Genomic DNA, 19,966 nt, shown 5'->3' with positions numbered 1-19,966 from the left:
TCCAGCGAGCAACTGCTATGAATACAACTCAGAATACTCACTACGTCTTCAAACACTTGTTTAAAAGGAACATCAAAGGTGCAAGAGAGTTCAATCAAACCATAAATGTAGGTGTTTATGACTTGCATACTTTCTCCCCCCTCTCTCTCTCACTCTCTCACACACACAGACCACAGAGTGAAGGATGTATAAACAAATGGAATGTTGTATTGCCAGTGTGGTAACAGAGTGGAGCAACATTTGTCATCAAATTGTGGTCCATATTTGATCTTAATTGTCTGTACAATTTGAAGAGCATTGAGGAGATGTCCATTTCCTGGTGTTGGCTATGTAACTACCATCCAAGTCTTCAAGTTTATGACAAGTCATACCTGAGGTGGTGATGTGTGCTTTGTTCAGTGATGTTCTCACTGCCAGATCAGGATCCAAACATAACTCCTCGAATATTCAAGGTTTGAGATCCCTGAAGTCAAAAAATAAAGTTCAATTCCTCTCTTAAAAAAGTCAATGGGCTGAATTTTACTGGCCCCTCGACGCCACGTGTTGCGGCGCAGGGACCGGTAAAATTCTGTGGGGAGAGGCCCGTCTCAACCCGCAACGTCGAGAAGGGCCTGCCGCAAATTACTGGCAGCGAGGGGACTTCAGTGTGGCCCTCCCCGCCACCGCATGGTGGCGGCACCAAAATTAGAATATGTAAACGGTACTTACCTCTGCAGATTATGCAGCCCGCTGCCTCTCCATGGACACTTCCGGATTTTTCGATGAACGGGTGGCCATCACCCATTCACGATTTGAAACGTCGGCCAGTCCTCAGAGGCAGAAGTTGTCGGCAGCAAAGGTAAGTTCTGTTATTCAGGGGTCTCACTCTGCATTCTTAAAGGGACAAGAGAGAGGAAATATTCAGGGGTCTCACTCTGCATTACCGAAGGGAGCCACTGCGATTCTGCCCTCCGTAATGGTTGGCAGCTCTGTGCCATTGATTGCCTCTGTCAGTGAAGGAGCAATGGCACTTGAGTCACCCTGTATGTGGGGAGAGTGCCAGAGACGGTAGGCATGTGAAGCTTATATGTCTTGTGGGCCAATTGATGCAGCTTGTTCAATCTTTATGTGATCATGCGGTGCCACTTTTAGTGGGAGCTAAGACCGGCAATGCCCTGCCATACCACACAGCTGCTGCATGAAAGCACCTGATGTACCATTCAATATCAATCTCTGCCCTCTCAGGAACCTTCGAAGAATTGAAGGAACCGAGTTGAATTGCAACTTGAAGATGGGGATGGTTCACCCTATATTCATTGATGCACTTCTTGAGAGGATCCATATGCACCGCAGGCAAAACCAACAGGCAGTTGCAGCACACCTAGAGGCCCCTGGTTGCAAGCAGCAGCACCCAAGGAGAGCTCGCCACTACAAATCGCCATGCATCTACAGGTGCCACATGACATCCCTGCATATGTCAGAGCGCCAGTGTTAGAGGTGACTGCGGATGTCGAGAGAGGCGGTGACACATCTCTGTGCCCTGCTGAATGATGACCTGCAGCCTTCAGGGGATATCCTATTCCTGTGGCCCTCAAAGTGACAGCAGCTGTCAATTTGTACACCTCTGCATCATTTCAGGGGCCCACTGGAGCCCTTTGTGGAGTTGCACAGTCAGCAGTGCACTGCTGCATCAAGGAGGTCACCGATACCCTGTTCCGGAGGGCTGGTGACTATACCCGCTTCACGACGGACCCTGAAAGCCAAGCCCAGAGGGCCACTGGTTTTGGCTCCAACACGGGATTCCCATAGGTGCAAGGGGTCGCAGATTGCACCCATGTGGCCATCAAGGCTCGTGCCGTGCGACCAGCTGAATACGTAAACCATAAGGGTTTCCACTCAATCAATGTGCAGCTTGTATGTGATCACCGGAAACAATTCATGTAAAGCTGTGCCCACTTTCCAGGCAGCTTCCATGATGCCTTCATCCTGCACCAGTCCCAGCTGCCGTTGCTGTTCACTGAAATGGCTCAGATGGAGGGGTAGCTTCTTGCAGACAAGGGCTACCCCTTGCATACATGGCTCTGGACACCAGTGAGACACCTCACCACTCCTGCAGAGGAGTGACACAACACCAGCCACTGGACTACAAGAGTAACCATTGAGCAGGCGATCGGCATGCTGAAAATGCAATTCCGCTGCCTGGATAGATTGGGTGGTGCCCTGAAGTATGAGCCGGAAAGGGCAGCTCGTATTGTTGCTGTCTGCTGTGCTCTGCACAACTATACAGTAAATGGGGGGAAGCCTTGCAGGATGAGGAGAGACATGAGCAGAACTCATCCTCAGACATTGAGGAAGCTGAGGTCTTGCAGCAGAGAAGGCACATGGGAGGACAGAGAACCACAGGCACCGCATGCAGGGCGAGCAGTGAGCTAGGGATGCACGGCAGTGCCTCATTGATCAAAGGTTCTCCATGCCACAGGAACTACCGTGGGCTCTGCATGCCACACAGCACCCTCATTCACCTGTTGTGCAGCAGTCTGCATCTGCAACATCTTAGCATCCACCATTACTGGCAGCAGAATATTGAAAATACATGTTTTTTTTTTATTCATTCATGGGATGTGGGCGACGCTGGCCAGGCCAGCATTTATTGCCCATCCCTAATTGCCCTTGAGAAGGTGGTGGTGAGCTGCCTTCTTGAACCACTGCAGTCCATTTGGGGTAGGTATACCCACAGTGCTGTTAGGAAGGGAGTTCCAGGATTTTGACCCAGCGACAGTGAGGGAACGGCAATATAGTTCCAAGTCAGGATGGTGTGTGACTTGGAGGGGAACTTGCAGATGGTGGTGTTCCCATGTATTTGCTGCCCTTGTCCTTCTAGTTGGTAGAGGTCGCGGGTTTGGAAGGTGCTGTCTAAGGAGCCTTGGTGCATTGCTGCAGTGCATCTTGTAGATGGTACACACTGCTGCCACTGTGCGTCGGCGGTGGAGGAAGTGAATCTTCCAGATGGAGCTGTAGATGGGGTTCCAATCAAGCGGGCTGCTTTGTCCTGGATGGTGTCGAGTTTCTTGAGTGCTGTTGGAGCTGCACCCATCCAGGCAAGTGGAAAGTACTCCATCACACTCCGGACTTGTGCCTTGTAGATGGTGGACAGGCTTTGGGGAGTCAGGAGGTGAGTTACTCGCCTCAGGATTCCTAGCCTCTGAACTGCTCTTGTAGCCACGGTATTTATATGGCTACTCCAGTTATGTTTCTGGTCAATGGTAACCCCTAGGATGTTGATAGTGGGGGATTCAGCGATGGTAATGCTGTTGAATGTTAGGGAGAGATGGTTAGATTCTCTCTTGTTGGAGATGGTCATTGCCTGGCACTTGTGTGGCGTGAATGTTACTTGCCACTTATCAGCCCAAGCCTGGATATTGTCCAAGTCTTGCTGCATTTCTACACGGACTGCTTCAGTATCTGAGGAGTCACGAATGGTGCTGAACATTGTGCAATCATCCGCGAACATCCCCACTTCTGACCTTATGATTGAACGAAGGTCATTGATGAAGCAGCTGAAGATGGTTGGGCCTAGGACACTACCCTGAGGAACTCCTGCAGTGATGTCCTGGAGCTCAGGTGTTTGACCTCCAACAACCACAACCATCTTCCTTTGCGCTAGGTATGACTCCAGCCGGTGGAGGGTTTTACCCCTGATTCCCATTGACCTCAGTTTTGCTAGGACTCCTTGATGCCATACTCGGCCAAATGCTGCCTTGATGTCAAGGGCAGTCACTCTCACCTCACCTCTTGAGTTCAGCCCTTTTGTCCATGTTTGAACCAAGGCTGTAATGAAGTCAGGAGCTGAGTGGCCCTGGCGGAACCCAAACTGAGCGTCACTGAGCAGGTTATTACTAAGCAAGTGCCGCTTGATGGCACTGTTGATGACACCTTCCATCACTTTTCTGATGATAGAGAGTAGGCTGATGGGGCGGTAATTGGCCAGGTTGGATTTGTCCTGCTTTTTGTGTACAGGACATACCTGGGCAATTTTCCACATTGCCGGGTAGATGCCAGTGTAGTAGCTGTACTGGAACAGCTTGGCTAGGGGCGCGGCAAGTTCTGGAGCACAGGTCTTCAGTACTATTGCCGGAAACTTGATATCGCGCGCAGTGAATCGAATTGGCTGACGTCTGGCATCTGTGATGCTGGGGACTTCAGCAGGAGGCCGAGGTGGTTCATCAACTCGGCACTTCTGGCTGAAGATTGTTGCAAATGCTTCAGCCTTATCTTTCGCACTGATGTGCTGGGCTCCCCCATCATTGAGGATGGGGATATTTGTGGAGCCACCTCCTCCAGTTCATTGTTTAATTGTCCATCACCATTCACGGCTGGATGTGGCAGGACTGCAGAGCTCAGATCTGATCCACTGGTTATGGGATCGCTTAGCTCTGTCAATCGCATGCTGCTTACGCAGTTTGGCACGTAGATAGTCCTGTGTTGTAGCTTCACCAGGTTGACACCTCATTTTGGGGTATGCCTGGTTCTGCTCCTGGCATGCCCTCCTGCACTCTTCATTGAACCAGGGTTGGTCTCTTGGCTTGATGGTAATGGTAGAATGGGGGATATGCCGGGCCATGAGGTTACAGATTGTGGTTGAGTGCACTTCTGCTGCTGCTGATGGCCCACAGCGCCTCATGAATGCCCAGTTTTGCATTGCTAGATCCGTTCGAAATCTATCCCATTTAGCATGGTGATAGTGCCACACAACATGATGGACGGTATCCTCAATGTGAAGGCGGGACCTCGTCTCCACAAGGACTGTGCAGTGGTCACTCCTACCAATACAGTCATGGACAGAAGCATCTGCAGCAGGCATATTGGTGAGGACGAGGTCAAGTATGTTTTTCCCTCGTGTTGGTTCCCCCACCACCTGCCGCAGACCCAGTCTAGCAGCTATGTCCTTTAGGACTCGGCCAACTCGGTCAGTAGTGGTGCTACCAAGCCACTCTTGGTGATGAACATTGAAGTCCCCCACCCAGGGTACATTTTGTCCCCTTGCCACCCTCAGTGCTTCCTCCAAGTGGTATTCAACATGGAGGAGTACTGACTCATCAGCTGAGGGAGGGCGGTAGGTGGTAATCAGTAGGAGGTTACATTGCCCATGTTTGACCTGATGCCATGAGACTTCATGGGATCCATTGTCGATGTTGAGGTCTCCCAGGGCAACTCCCTCCCTACTGTATACCACTGTGCTACCACCTCTGGTGGGTCTGTCCTGCCGGTGGGACAGGACATACCCAGGGATAGTGATTGCAGTGTCTGGGACATTGTCTGTTAGGTATGATTCCGTGAGTCTGACTATGTCAGGCTGTTGCTTGACTAGTCTGTGGGACAGCTCTCCCAACTTTGGCACAAGCCCCCAGATGTTAGTAAGGAGGACTTTGCAGGGTCAACAGGGCTGGGTTTGCCGTTGTCGTTTCCGGTGCCTAGGTCGATGCCGGGTGGTCCGTCCGGTTTCATTCCTTTTTATTAACTTCGTAGCGGTTAGATACAACTGAGTGGCTTGCTAGGCCATTTCAGAGGGCATGTAAGAGTTAACCACATTGCTGTGGGTCTGGAGTCACATGTAGGCCAGACCAGGTAAGGACAGCAGATTTCCTTCCCTAAAAGGACATTAGTGAACCAGATGGGTTTTTACAACAATCGACAATGGTTTTATGGCCATCATTAGACTAGCTTTTTAATTCCAGATTTATTAATTAAATTCAAATTCCACCTTCTGCTGTGGTGGGATTCGAACCCATGTCCCCAGAGAAATACCCTGGGTCTCTGGGTTACTAGTCCAGTGATAATACCACTACGCCACTGCCTACCCTGCAATGTAACTGTGATTAAACTGTGTTAAAAAAGCATGAAGATATCTTCATATTCTAGCTGCATTGCCAACTAGGAATATTACACCAATAAATAAGCTCAGCTGCTGCAGAAGCAAAGTGTTCGTGAACACGCGTCAATGTGTAATAGTTGAAAAACCATGACAACAGCACAGATTTCCTCACTAGTCTTGCATAGGTCATCAAGCATGTGCAAGACAAACCTTGCAGCCAGAAGTCAGAGCAGTTACACGGTGGAGCCACCTTTGCATTTAAAGGACCACACCAAAAGCCAAGGATGGCAGAGGGGTGCTCCAGGGTGGCCCCACATTGTCCATATTACTGCATCCTTCGAGACACACGAGTGATACTGGCATGGCAATGATGTTATTCCATACATTGCTAATTCTGGAAGGCCAATGATGTAATGGGAGGAGCCACGATCGGTACATGCTGGCACACTTCATTCATACAATAAAAGCAATGCAATGTTAGTGAAGACGATTTTGTTTCCAGCCTTTCGACACTGTTGTGTCACCCATGCAGACCAATCTGTGTCAGGATACAATTTGGAAATGCTTGCAGATTCTCCTACACAGTGCCACTCCTGTGTTAGCAGCCTGGCTGTAGGAAGGCTGCTACTATGATAGCCCTTTGGCTGTGGATGACTTTTGCGGTTGTACCCTGTGCACATGAGGCCTAGAGGGCTCCAGCTGATTGGAAGAGTGATCGTTTATCCCCTTCCACCATTGGACCCTTTGACGCCAGATGGCCCCACGACTACTCACCTTCTCTGCCACCTCCATCCTTGTTCAGGTGGGAGAGCCTCTTCTTACCATCGCTGGTGAAAAGGACCTCCCACCTTGCCTGCATAGCCCGGAGGTGAGCAGGGAGGCTTCGCTACACTGTGGGGCCACCCTAGAGCACCCCTCTGCCATCCTTGGCTTTTGGTGTGGTCTTTTAAATGCAAAGGTGACTTCACCGTGTAACTGCTCTGACTTCTGGCTGCAAGGTTTGTCTTGCACATGTTTGAAGACCTATGCAGGACTCGTGAGGAAGTCTGTGCTGTTGTCATGGTTTTTCAACTGGCAATGCAGCTAGAATAGGAACATATTTTCCTGATTATTTTTAACACGGATTGTTTAATTGCAGTTACATGTATTTTCACATAACAGTTGGCAGTGAAATGAATACAGATTCCAAAGGCATATTAGTCTTTTCAGAGTCAGATGATTAGAAGCCCATAGTATGTAAATATTCTTCAATTATGGTTTTATTTCTGTTGTGTATTTGCATTTTATGGTACATTTAAGTCTCACATTCTGGGATGTGCAAAATTAAAATTATTCACCCAGGTGCGGCATGCCTATAAGAAGCAATGTAACACTCGAGTGGAAGAAGAGGATCACAACTTCACAGGACACTGGGACACAGCAAGGTAAGTATGTGGCAGCAAAGCAGAAAGTGCTGAGGTAGCTCAGCAGGTCAGGCAGCATTTGTGGAGAGAGATGCAGAGTTAACTTTCAGGTCTGTGAACTTGGTCAAGTTAACTCTGCTTCTCTCCCCACAGATGCTACCTGACCGGCTGAGTTTCTCCAGCACTTTCTGCTTTGCTGCCAGATTGACAACACCCCATTCATCAGCGGTCAGGTAAGTATTCTTTGACAGTGTCAGGAAGCAAGTGCTGGGGTGCTTTAAATAGAGCCCCAGCACTTGTTACACAGCTGTCAAAGTGTTCCTCACTGTGCCAAATGGTTCACCTCTCCCCACGTAATATGGGGTGGGGGGAAATGGCTCGGCGCAGTGATGCTAATGAGCCCCCACACGTAATATCGCGGGGGCTCTGCAGCGGCTGCTAAACACGGGCACCCCACTGAGTTCAAAAGGCACCGCCATGGAGTGTAATGCCCAGATAAAATTCAGCCCAATGTGTGTATTTCTCATTTCAAGAAATCAGCTGGATTTCATCAATCTCTGGAATTTTATAAATATATTTGTAAGAATATATGATAGTATCACTTATAGGGTAATGGTAGCTAGTTTAGATCACTTTTTATATTCTTTATCCCCACTTAATTTATCAGCTGAAAAGATGGCCTGATATCAGCACTCTACCAGTGTTTACCTCTACCCAGCATGTAGTGTGTTTGAGAGTTAAGGACAGCATTTGAACCTCTGATGGAAAGCACTTGTGTCGTTTGAACTAATCAGGTTCTGCTGCTTTAACAACTCATTTCGAAGGTGTACGATGATCATTTCTTAGTTTCTGTAATGGAGTATGTCAAGTCATTTGTATTGATTTTTCTGCTCTTATCGCACACAAAGCATGAATTCATAGATTGAAACTGTCCTGAATCGCTATGATCTGTACTCCAATTTCCTCTCTCTCTTCTCCCATGAGGAAGTGCCTTCCCTCTTTTTGACACACCTTACATAACTGGCACCACTGTGCTCTGAGAGTCACCAGTCATATCCAGCTAATGTGGGATACAGTCCACTTGTATCTCTTAGCTTTAAGTGACCTATGCATATTCTGTCCTTAAATTCATGGCATTACTGCTAATGGATTGAGCACCTGGATGTTTCTATTTCTGAAATCTTGTAAGATATGCACCCCTTCCAAGTCAGTGAGATAACTGCTTTTCAAATTGGTAACATTCAGAAATCAGACTAAAGTGATAAATCTACCCCCAAAGACAACAGATCTGAATCTAACCAGGCTGAAAAATCTTCCAGTGAATTTTGTGAGACAGTAAATAGATTTGTAAGGACAAATCGAAGAATTATTTTAGTTATTCCCCATGAGCTGCTGATAATTTGTCAGAAGCTACAACATGAAAAGAACAGCAAGGCGACAGTTTTATCCACTGACTGCCTATTTCAATCCCCCAAAGGTTATTTGAACAACAGACATTACAGCAACCTATAAAAATGTTCACCTGAATAGTGTACCATCTGGTGTTGTGGATGATGAGTGTAAAATACTCAAATAATAATTTTAAAATCTGCCTCGACTTTTTATTGAATTGTTCAGGAAAGAAAATATATCTAGTTTAGTAAATACTTCATTCGATTTGTTTTCAGCTCAGACTGGATTAAACTCCAGGGATATTTAAACATACATAAATGATTCAACTAGTCAATAGTGAACAGCAAAAAGAACCATGCAGGTTCTGGATTTCACCCAGGTATTTACAACAAAGGTTATGTTCAAAGGCCAAAGGCAAAAAATTGAATACAGATCAGAACAGCATATCTATATATCCACCATTTTCTGAAACTAGGTAGGAACCTCAGTGCATTTCAAAATATGACAGATAGGTGTGGAAGATTGGAAGAATTATCATCATTACTATTTATTCCACTATCATCATAAATTACTGACAAGCCATCAAAGTTCAACAATAGTCCTATGGGCATACTTCGAATAAATCATTTGAAGGAGTGCATAGAAAATATTAAGTCCCAGCTTAGAGTTTGTACTGTAATTTACAGAATGCTAAGTAGCATTAGTTACATATGAACTTATTCTGTTAGGATTGCAAAAGGTTATATTGTGCTGGTGGATCTCCAGGTGATATTGCTCATGGTAAATCTGATACATTTTATAAGAGGAGTGGTAAACTATGTAATTCACAATGTTTAATTCTCTACCTGATATTGAAGGTACTGTTTGGCTATACAAATTAGCTCTCGCACAACACCAATGTTGTCTTGGGGTAGGGAGAGTAGGTATTGCCAGCAACAAACTAGTCACATTGCAGTATGAATAATCCCATCGCTCAGAATGCCTAGTCTGCTCAAATCAATGGTGGCAGGAAGATAGCAATGAAGTAGGACAAATAGCAGAATGGAAACAAGGATGTGGTGGGAGAAAACCTATTTTGCTGCTAAATCTCACTGCTTCAATCTCAGTTAAAGTGTTATCTTTAAACAAAAATACAATTTGTTTCTGAGTAGACAGTAGTGCCAGTCTGCATGATATAGTCTTTATATGCATGCAAGTTTTTCACACCACTTTGCAAGTTTCCCTTATTATTTATTATTCCAGCCCTCTTTAGCATTTCTAAATCTCATACTTTATCCCATTCAGTAACATTGGAATTTTGCCTGCATCGAATGTTTAATTTCTATTTTGCATTGCTAGAAACAGAGCGTAAAGGATTAAAAGCAAAGATGACACAACATTTTCAACAGCATGGTCATCTACTCAACCAGACAACTTAGCTGACAAAAATCGCAAGGGTGAAAAAGTCACTAGCCAGAGTAGCAAAGGCACTGTCAAAGGCATAGACAAATTGCTACAATCTGATTTTAAGCAGGGTGTTTATATGCAGATCAAAAAGGAGTGACGCTAAAACAAATCGCTGGGGGAAGCTGATGATTTAGTATCTCCACAAGCTAGCATTGTCAACCATGTATACACTAAAACAACAGCTTTCAAGCACAAACCTTAAGCAGCCTTTATGGATTTTGTCAGTGGATTGTATTTGATCACAATTAAGAATCAAACTGCAAGTAATTAATACATAAATTACCTAAACATATATCTTTGGTAAGTTTGCAATCAAAATTATCTGTTTTGGCATCGTAAAGGGAATCTTGATGTAAAGACATTAGAAATGTTTAAAAATGTACATCCTGGGGCTGGGTTTGATTCTAATCAGGAAGAAAGTATCTAGATTTGATCAATCAGTTTAATTATGCCAGAACATTCCTCAGTAATGAGCAATAACTCCTTTAATGGAAAAGATCACTTGAGAAAGCAGCAAATGCAGCTGCATCCAAGCTATTTCAGTGCCTGGTATTTAAAGAGCTGCAATTGCTGCTTCTTGTTACTGTGAGCAGTGGTTTTTATCCAATGGCTGGGTAGAATTTTTACTTTAGGAAGAAAGAGTGCCTGTAAACGAGCAAGATCTTGAATGTTCTACAACGCATTTGACAACCTGTTGGAGGATAAACTCCTGACGTGTTTCCACTTTCCTTGATTTACCTTCAAAAACTAATCCAACTCACCTCTGAATCTGCAAAGCTGGAACATAATTATCACAGGACCTTGAATTAAGATTACAAGCATCTGGTACTTTACAAAGACATTTTTTTGCCACGAAATTTGATGCATATAAGGCTGCTTATGTTCTGATGAATACTGGATGTGTCAGTAATTCCAGCCTATAGGCACATGGGCTGTGTAAAGCTCCCGAGCACTTAAAAAGCAGGGCCATAACAGTTCAACAAAATCTCCTAATTGCTGGTGCACTCACATGGTGATTCAAATACTAATCCATAAGAAGAACAACCTTGGAACTATAAATTGTACATCTGTGGATTCTTAGTTCAGTATTCTTAAATGGCCTGGTATTACTAACAACTTTCCCTGGATTGATGGAATATTTACAGCTTATACTTTGTTTCATCTATTCAGATAAAACTGTTCCCCATAGGCCTGAAAGGCATCACCTATACTGATCAGCTGAAAAAACTAACCTATGTACAAACGTTGATGTAACAGCTTTCAGGTGGCAGAGAATGTGAAGGCGGCCAATTAATCAATTGTTGCTCCACAGGGAGAATGAGATGACAATGACTTAAGCCAGGTCTGAAATGATTTGGTAAGTGTTAAGAAGACAATTTAAATCGCATTTAACTTTGCATATAAGGTAAATCTTTGGCAGCCATTTCAACAGTAGTGTTAAAGTACTGTATCACTTAATTCAGCTATCATTTATTTCCCCAATACAATATGATGAAGTGTGAAGTTGTCCAGTTTGTTTGAAAAATAAAACAGCAGAATTTTTTTGGGAGACTGGGAAAATGTTTGCATTCAAAGGGACCCAGATGCTCCTGTAAAATTACCATGTAGGTACGGCAAGCAATTACAAAGGCAAATGTGTTAGCTTTTGTTAGAAAGGAGGTGGAGTATAACAATAAAGAAGTATTACTACAATTCTACAGGGCCTTGGTGAGCCCATACCTGGAGTAGTGTGTGCAGTTTTGGTCTCCCTACCTAAGGAAGGATATATTTGCTCTACAGGTAGTGCAACAAAGATTCACTCAGTTGGTTCCTTGGATAAGGAGATTGTCCAATGAGAAGAGATTGAGTAGACTGGACCTATAATCCCTGGAGTTTAGCAAATGCAGAGAAAATGTTTTCTCTGGCTGGGGTCACAGACTAAGAATAAGTTGTAGGCCATTTAGGAATTTTTTATTCGTTCATGAGATGTGGGCGTCGCTGGCTAGGCCAGCATTTATTGCCCATCCCTAATTGCCCTTGAGAAGGTGTTGGTGAGCTGCCTTCTTGAACCGCTGCAATCCGTGAGGAGGTAGGTACACCAACAGTGTTGTTAGGAAGGGCGTTTCAGGATTTTGACCCAGCAACAGTGAATGAACAACTATATTGTTCCAAGTTAGGATGTTGTGTGGCTTGGAAGGGAACATGCAAGTGGTGGTGTTCCCATGTATTTGCTGCCCTTGTCCTTCTAGGTGGTAGAGGTCGTGGGTTTGGAAGGTGCTGTTGAAGGAGCCTTGGTGTATTGCTGCAGTGCATCTTGTAGATGGTACACACTGCTGCCACTGTGCGTCGGTGGGGGAAGGGAATGAATGTTTGTGGATGGGGTGCCAATCAAGTGGGCTGCTTTGTCCTGGATGCTGTTGAGCTTCTTGAGTGTTGTAGGAGTTGCACCCATCTAGGCAAGTGGAGAGTATTCCATCACATTCCTGACTTGTACCTTTTAGATGGTGGGCAGGCTTTGGAGAGTCAGGAGGTGAGTTATTTGCCTCAGGATTCCTAGCCTCTGGCCTGCTCTTGTAGCCATGGTATTTATATGGCTACTCCAGTTCAGTTTCTGGTCAATGGTAACGCCCAGGATGTTGATAGTGGGGGATTCAGCGATCATAATGCCATTGAACGTCAAGGGGAGATGGTTAGATTTTCTCTTGTTGGAGATGGTCATTGCCTGGCACTTGTGTGGCGCAAATGTTACTTGTCACTTATCAGCCCAAGCCTGGATATTGCTGCATTTCTACATGGACTGCTTCAGTATCTGAGGAGTCATGAATGGTGCTGAACATTGTGCAATCATCAGCGAGCATCCCCACTTCTGACCTTATGATGGAGGGAAGGTCAAAGCAGCTGAAGATGGTTGGGCCTAGGACACTACCCTGAGGAACTCCTGCAGTGATGTCCTGGAGCTGAGATGATTGATCTCCAACAGTCACAACCATCTTCCTTTGCGCTAGGTATGACTCCAACCAGCGGAGAGTTTTCCTCTTGATTTCCCATGGACTCCAGTTTTGCTAGCGCTCCTTGATGCCATACTCAGTCAAATGCTGCCTTGATGTCTAGGGCAATCACTCTCACCTCATTTCTTGAGTTCAGTTTTTTTACTGTTTGAACCAAGGCTGTAATGAGGTCAGGAGCTGAGTGGCTCTGGTGAAACCCAAATTGAGCGTCACTGAGCAAGTTATTGCTAAGCAAGTGCGCTTGATAGCACTGTTGACTGATGATTGAGAGTAGATTGATGGGGCGGTAATTGGCCAGGTTGGACTTGTCCTGCTTTTTTGTACAGGACATATCTGGGCAATTTTCCACTTTGCCGGGTAGATGCCAGTGTTGTAGCTGTACTAGAACAGCTTGGCTAGGGGCGCAGCAAGCTCTGGAGCACAGGTCTTCAGTACTGTTGCCGGAATGTTGTCAGGGCCCATAGCCTTTGCTGTATCCAGTACCTTCAGTCATTTCTTGATATCACGCGGAGTGAATCGAATTGGCTGAAGCCATGCATCTGTGATGCTGGGGACTTCAGGCGAAGGCCGAGATGGATCATCCACTCTGCACTTCTGGCTGAAGATTGTTGCAAATGCTTCAGCCTTATCTTTTGCACTGATGTGCTGGGCTCCCCCATCATTGAGGATGGGGATATTTGTTGAGCCACCTCCTCCAGTTAGTTGTTTAATTGTCCACCACCATTCACGGCTGTGTGGTGAAATTTCTTCACTCAAAGGGATGTGAATCTTCGGAATTCTCTACCCCAGGGAGCTTTGGATGCTCAGTCATTGAATATAGCGAAGACAGAGGTCAATAGACTTTTGGGTATTAAGGGATATGAGCATAGTGCGGGAAAGTGGAGTTGAGGTAGATGATCAGCCATGATCTTGTTGAATGGCGGTGTAGACTCGAACGGCCAAATGGCCTTCTCAATTTCCTATTTCTCATATTCTTCTTATGTTCTTAAATTGGGCCACAAAATCCCCTGGCACCTGACACATTTCAGTATCTTTTTGATAGAAAGGATTTGGATGGGGGGAAAGAGTTGTTTTTTAAGAAACATAACCTACTCAAATGAGTTTTTAAATGGTTGGAGTGATAGGTAATTAAGATACTAATGAGCTAAATTTGTTTCCTTTAGACTGTAAATAAGCAGTGGCAACAATATCAGTCATCCATTATACAGCCCGCCTGATACTCCGTTTCATTGTAGTCAATAGAATTGAATATTGGCTAGAACATATAACCAATGTGCTACCACTCATGTAGCACTACTGCAAGACAAATTTGTACCATTGATAGATTTTCCCTGCAGGCAGTGCTGAATAAAGTAAATATTACTTTTGGCACTAGGAACTTTTAGAATTTATTTTGCAAATAACTGAATTGTTAAGAGCACTGCCAGAAAGCTAAATACTGCAGGTTAAACTGGATAGCAAAATGTTAATGCAGACTATCCTATGGCTTCAGTCATATCCTATAAAAATCCATTTTCAGTGGGGAGCTTGCAGGGCTTGATCAATTGGCTTTTCCTAAATAAAATTTATACAGCTCAACTATTCCATTCCATTTGGTCCTCATAGGTATAAACTTACAACTACCAACTTAAACAGTTGACTGATTTCAGTATGACACCCTATGTTCTACTGAACATATTGCAAGCACACCCGAGTGAGGAGAGGAGAAAATTAAAATATTTCTTTCATACCGGTAGTTATAAATCAGATTTGATCTTGTTTTAAACAAAGTGTTGTCAGACTGTTAAAATGCAGCTTACACATTTTGTATATTCAATGCTATTTACAAGTTATGGAGTGAAATTAACTTTAGTTGAATTTATTCTCAACATTGTACTTTAAGCAACTAGGACTATTATAAAAGGGGTTGTGGTGGCACCAGCAGAAAACTAGTTATTTTGGTTTCAACTTTGGAAAGGGTATTACATGCCATTACTTTGATCCCTGGACTTGTGTTCTTTCAAACATTTTTCAGGCTGCATATAAGGGAAAAGTTGTTTATGACAATTGCCTGATACAACCTCTGAAATATATTTAATGTCTAAATTCAGGACAAATGGCTTCTGCTGTTATCAGCTGTACATTGTTGCCATACCTTCCCACGGCACAACATACATTTCATCAAATAATTTTAGATGATTTAAGAGTTGACAGGGAGAAACTATTTCCTTGGTGGGGGAGTCCAGAAGAAGCAGGTGCAACCTTAAAATTAACCGTGGGCCATTCGGGTGATGTCATAAAGCACTCCTATGCACAAAAGGTGGAGGAAATCTGGATCTCCCTCCCTCAAACTTATTGAGTCTACGGCAAATGAAAATTTCAAAACCGAGATTAATAGATTTTTGTTATGCGAGAATATTAAGGGTTATAGAACCAGGGCAGAAACAAGGTGGATAGATGAAGTTAAGATACAGATCAGCCATGAACTGATTGAATGGCTGAATGGGTCCTATTCATATGTTTCTATGATAGTGCAGTACAGAATGTCAGTGCCTGTGTTTCTGTGTATTGGGTGTGCAAGGTACTGTCTGAACAAATGGAGGTTGGCGAATTGAGTAAATTGATCATAGGCCTGTTTACTACATATGATTTCTTGGTTGTATTAAACAATGGGCTAAGAGGTTCTTTCACTTAGCACTTAAGAGCCTATTATAGCTTTCAATTCCATATAGATTAATGTAAAGAGATTTTCTGCTTTTCACCAAAGATACATTGACAGCTTTGTACACTCATAAGATGGGTTTTGACAGGATCGTATTTTCTGAAGTTGCTTCATGGAAGGTTTCCTGTTGAAGTTTGTTCCTTTTATTTTTTTAGATACTGCATATCTGCAATTGCACTGCTTGTAGTTTTTAATTAAGCCTTCATTTTCTCAAACTTTTCAGTTTTTTTTCTGCTAGGTTTTCCCATCACAGCTGTAATTTCATTTGCAGGGATTAAATAATAGATATATAGGTCCATCCTATATCTTATACGTTAAGTTTCCTGCCCACACCCACCCTTACCCAGGAGCTACATCTATAGACAGTTAGCTACCTTGGTGTCCTGTTCAACCCCAAACTGAACTTATCATTCCCTTATCTTTCCCATCACAAAGAATGCCTACTTCTACCTTCCCCTATCTAAACCTAAGTGTGCGGCTGAAACTCTCATCCCTGCCTTTGTCACGTCTGGGCTTGACTATTACAACTTCTCCAGGCTGGTCTTCCATCCTCCACCCACTGTGAACTTCAACTCATCCAAAAATCTGCTTCCTGTTTCTTATTCTGTACCACATGCCCAATCCCCCGTCTTCTGTCAGAGTTGGCTTCCGGTCCCTGAGGTTTCCAATTTAAAATCTCATCCTTGTGTTTAAATCCCTTCATGACCTCATCCCTCCCTATCGCTCTAACATTCTCAGCCCCATGATCCACCCTCTGAACTCTCTCTGTCCTTCTGACACTGACCTTTTGTGCATCCCCTCCCACCTTTTGTCCTAACATTATTGGCTGAGCCGTCAGCTGCCTAAGGCTTGTGCTCTGGTATTCCCTTCTTCGGTCCCTCTGCCTTGCCATCTCATGCTCTTCCTTTAAGATCTCCTTAAAACCCATTTCTTCAACCAAATTCTTGGTCACCGCCTCCTTTCACTTGTTCATCTGAAATTCTTTCAGATGGTTTTCTGTGTTAAATAGGCTGTATATAAATGCAAGTTGTCATTGTTATTAAGTCTGTGCCTGGCAAAAATAAAGGCTTCAGTCAGATCATTGAAAATAACCATATTTTGGCCACTAAGATCATTGGTCCAGATTTTTCAGTTGTAATGATGGTGAAACTCTCAGGTGTTATGGTTTCAAAGAACAAACAACAACTTCTGGGATTCACACATGCACAGTTAAATCTAAAAGTTGCTGTCAGTGACTCCTGGCTCAATTACAGGGTGCACTGTCGAAATCCCTGCAAATGGAAATCTTAAAAATCAATTGATTTGATGTGAACTTCTACTTTTTACACTGTCAGCCTTGTTGAATGAGGAGTAACAGGGGTTTAATGTGTATTCAGTCATAACTATTGTTGAACAACCTCTCTGGTCCTGAAAAACTAATTTCATACTTGTGGAAAGTCAAACTTCTCCATTATAAAATTTCCATAGATTTTTTAAAGACTTTTTATAGTTTGTTAATGATATTTCGCCTACCTTAATCCCATGTGTATGTTGCAATCTATAGGTTTTCTTTGTAAAATGATTAAAAAGTGAAGGATAATCAGTGCATTTTACTTCCTGGTTTGCTGTCCATGAGTATGGGAAATGCTCAATGTGATCGACTGTTTACGCTGCTTGATGACTTCACCATTGCTGGATGCTGGAGATCCCCTATAGCTGATGCTGGAATGAAATTAACATCGGGGAAGCTAAAATCCACACCATAGAGATCGCTGGATCTTTGAGGACAGTTTTCTTCAGATCAGCTGTCACTTTGCTGCTGACCGTAAAATCCAACCATTATTTCCAGTGTACCTATGTTTTTGCTGCATCCAGGAGCTGCAAAAAGTGCTTTCTGCTTTTTGTTAAATTTGGTTGATTTTGGCATTTTTTGTTAATAATCGTTAATGTTATAAACTATAAATTTGAATGTGAACTGTCCCCAGTTATGCAACATCTTGAGCAATTATTCATCTTTTTGGTGCTTGAACCATTCCTCTGATTTTTCACTAGTCTCCTGGTACTGCACAGATTATATAACACAATGAATGAATTTGTCTTTAGAAAAACAGCTGAGATTTAATAGTCTTTTAAATAATCAAATGCAGTAATCCTTGCTAATTAAATCCAACACATATCCACTTAGCCCTAGTCAATTATTTAGTTCTTTGACAATTATTTTTCCTTATGTTCAAATTTCTTGATTTTCCCTCTTATCTTCATTGTGGAGTATGTTTCTCTGTGCTCGGTTTACATTGCATTGTCCAACAATAGACATTTTGGCTCCCTTGGGTGCTTCCATTATTTGATATGCCAAATATTGTGTATGCCTGTCAAACAATTCTTGTATTTTTTTGTGAATTGTTTTTTCTGTTGCATATTTTCTTTTTAGCTTTGTCTGTCTTTTCTGTTGGCCTCAGCAACTTCTCTTGTGTCATCTCTCCATTCTTCAAAATAATGAGATGCTCTGTGATTGCCTGAATTAAGTTGAATCTGAGGTCAATTCCTTTCTCTATTAGTCATTTCTTCCAATTCACAAATGGTGCATTTTTCAGTGAACTTTGTGTACATTAAGGTGAGGGATGTTACTGTTGGAACTTGTACTGAGAATTAAGCATTCCCAGGTGTAGCATGAGAATGGTAGCATGGTGGTAATGTTACTGGACTAGTAATTCTTTTTTACAATTTTTTTTTGCACTTATTTCATTTCATCTTAGTTTGTTCAGTTTGCTTACCCACTGTTTTATTTCAGGTTTGCACTTGCTGCTGTTCAATATTCAGTGTATTAACACCTAATCTGTACTAATGCTTTGTCTTTCAACACACCATTAACATATTGTTTGCCTTTGCTCCATGACCTTTTAGTCAGCTATGTGGCCTGGTCCAATCAAGACGTCCTTTGTTACCTCTTGCCCCACCCCCACCTCACTTGCTTATAACCTGTGACTTTTCTAATATTTGTCAGTACCGATGAAGGGTCACTGACCCAAAACGTTAACTCTGCTTCTCTTTTCACAGATGCTGCCAGACCTGCTGAGTGGTTCCAGCATTTCTTGTTTTTATTTTATATTAGTAATCTAGAGGCCTGGACTAGTGCTCTGGGAGTACGAGTTCAAATCCCATCACAGCAGCTGGTGCAGTTTAAAAATTCAATTTACAAATTTGGAATAAAAAGCTGCTCTCCATTTTATGGTGTGACGGAAACCATACCTGTCAAATGGAAACCTATTAATTTTGGCATAATGGAACACTATTTGAAGTTTTACTAGACATTGAACATAACTTGTTTAAAAAGACCACAGAAGTCGCTGAAAACATGGCTGCACATGTGCATTCTGAGAGACAGTTGCATAGAGAGACAATGGGAGTGCTCCGTGATTCAATTAGCCAGATCACCAATAGTGATGATCAAAAGACATTGAGAGTCATTGTCTGTGTAAGAGCCAGCACTCCACACCCCCACTGAGTGAGCCTAGTAAGCTTTGAAGAATTAACAATCCTCACAGGCGATGCTGTTTCAAGCAAAGAGCTAGTCACATGACTAACCTGCTGGCCAACCTGGGAATTGATTGAATTGTGCATCACAGAAAAGTTTTGAGACAGACTGCAATTTTAAAGACCAAAGAGAAGGAAGGTCTCTCTCTCTCTCTTTCTCTCTCTGTCTTTCTCTCATGCAAAGTTCCAGGGACCCACGAAGCAACTTAAATCTCAAGACAGAAGATCTCTGCAGCCTTCTGGTACCAGCGAAACAACTTTGAAAGTGTGCACTGGGCCCCAACGAGAACTGCAAGACTTAACTCCAATCAAAGCCTTAACATCCAAACCAAAAACAGTAACTGAATTCTATCATAAAGGCAAAATACTGCGGATGCAGGAAATCTGAAATAAAAACAAGAAATGCTGGAACCACTCAGCAGGTCTGGCAGCATCTGTGGAAAGAGACGCAGAGTTAACGTTTCGGGTCAGTGACCCTTCTTTGGAACTAGCAAATATTAGAAATGTCAAAGGTTATAAGCAAGTGAGGCGGGGGTGGGGCAAGAGGTAACAAAGGAGAAGGTGTAGATTGGACAAGGCCACATAGCTGACCAAAAGGTCATGGAGCAAAGGCAAACAATATGTTAATGGTGTGTTGAAAGACAAAGCATTAGTACAAATAGGGTGTTAACGG

The 19,966-nt window shown here is 43.4% G+C and overlaps 1 protein-coding gene across 1 annotated transcript in view; it reads left to right on the top strand.

Moving 5' to 3' along the window:
* The first annotated feature begins 10,731 nt into the window (after positions 1 to 10,731).
* Positions 10,732 to 19,966, top strand: part of tncb (tenascin Cb) — a 378,292-nt gene continuing 369,057 nt past the window's right edge. Inside the window, exon 1 of the mRNA XM_068012682.1 lies at positions 10,732 to 11,449. The gene's annotated coding sequence lies outside the window, so the exon portion shown is untranslated. The remainder of the gene's footprint in view (positions 11,450 to 19,966) is intronic.

Source organism: Heterodontus francisci, chromosome 32, assembly GCF_036365525.1.
Source record: "Heterodontus francisci isolate sHetFra1 chromosome 32, sHetFra1.hap1, whole genome shotgun sequence".
Lineage (NCBI taxonomy): Eukaryota > Metazoa > Chordata > Chondrichthyes > Heterodontiformes > Heterodontidae > Heterodontus > Heterodontus francisci.
The sequence above is the reverse complement of the archived record's forward strand: the minus strand, read 5'-3'. Positions and strand labels throughout refer to the sequence as shown.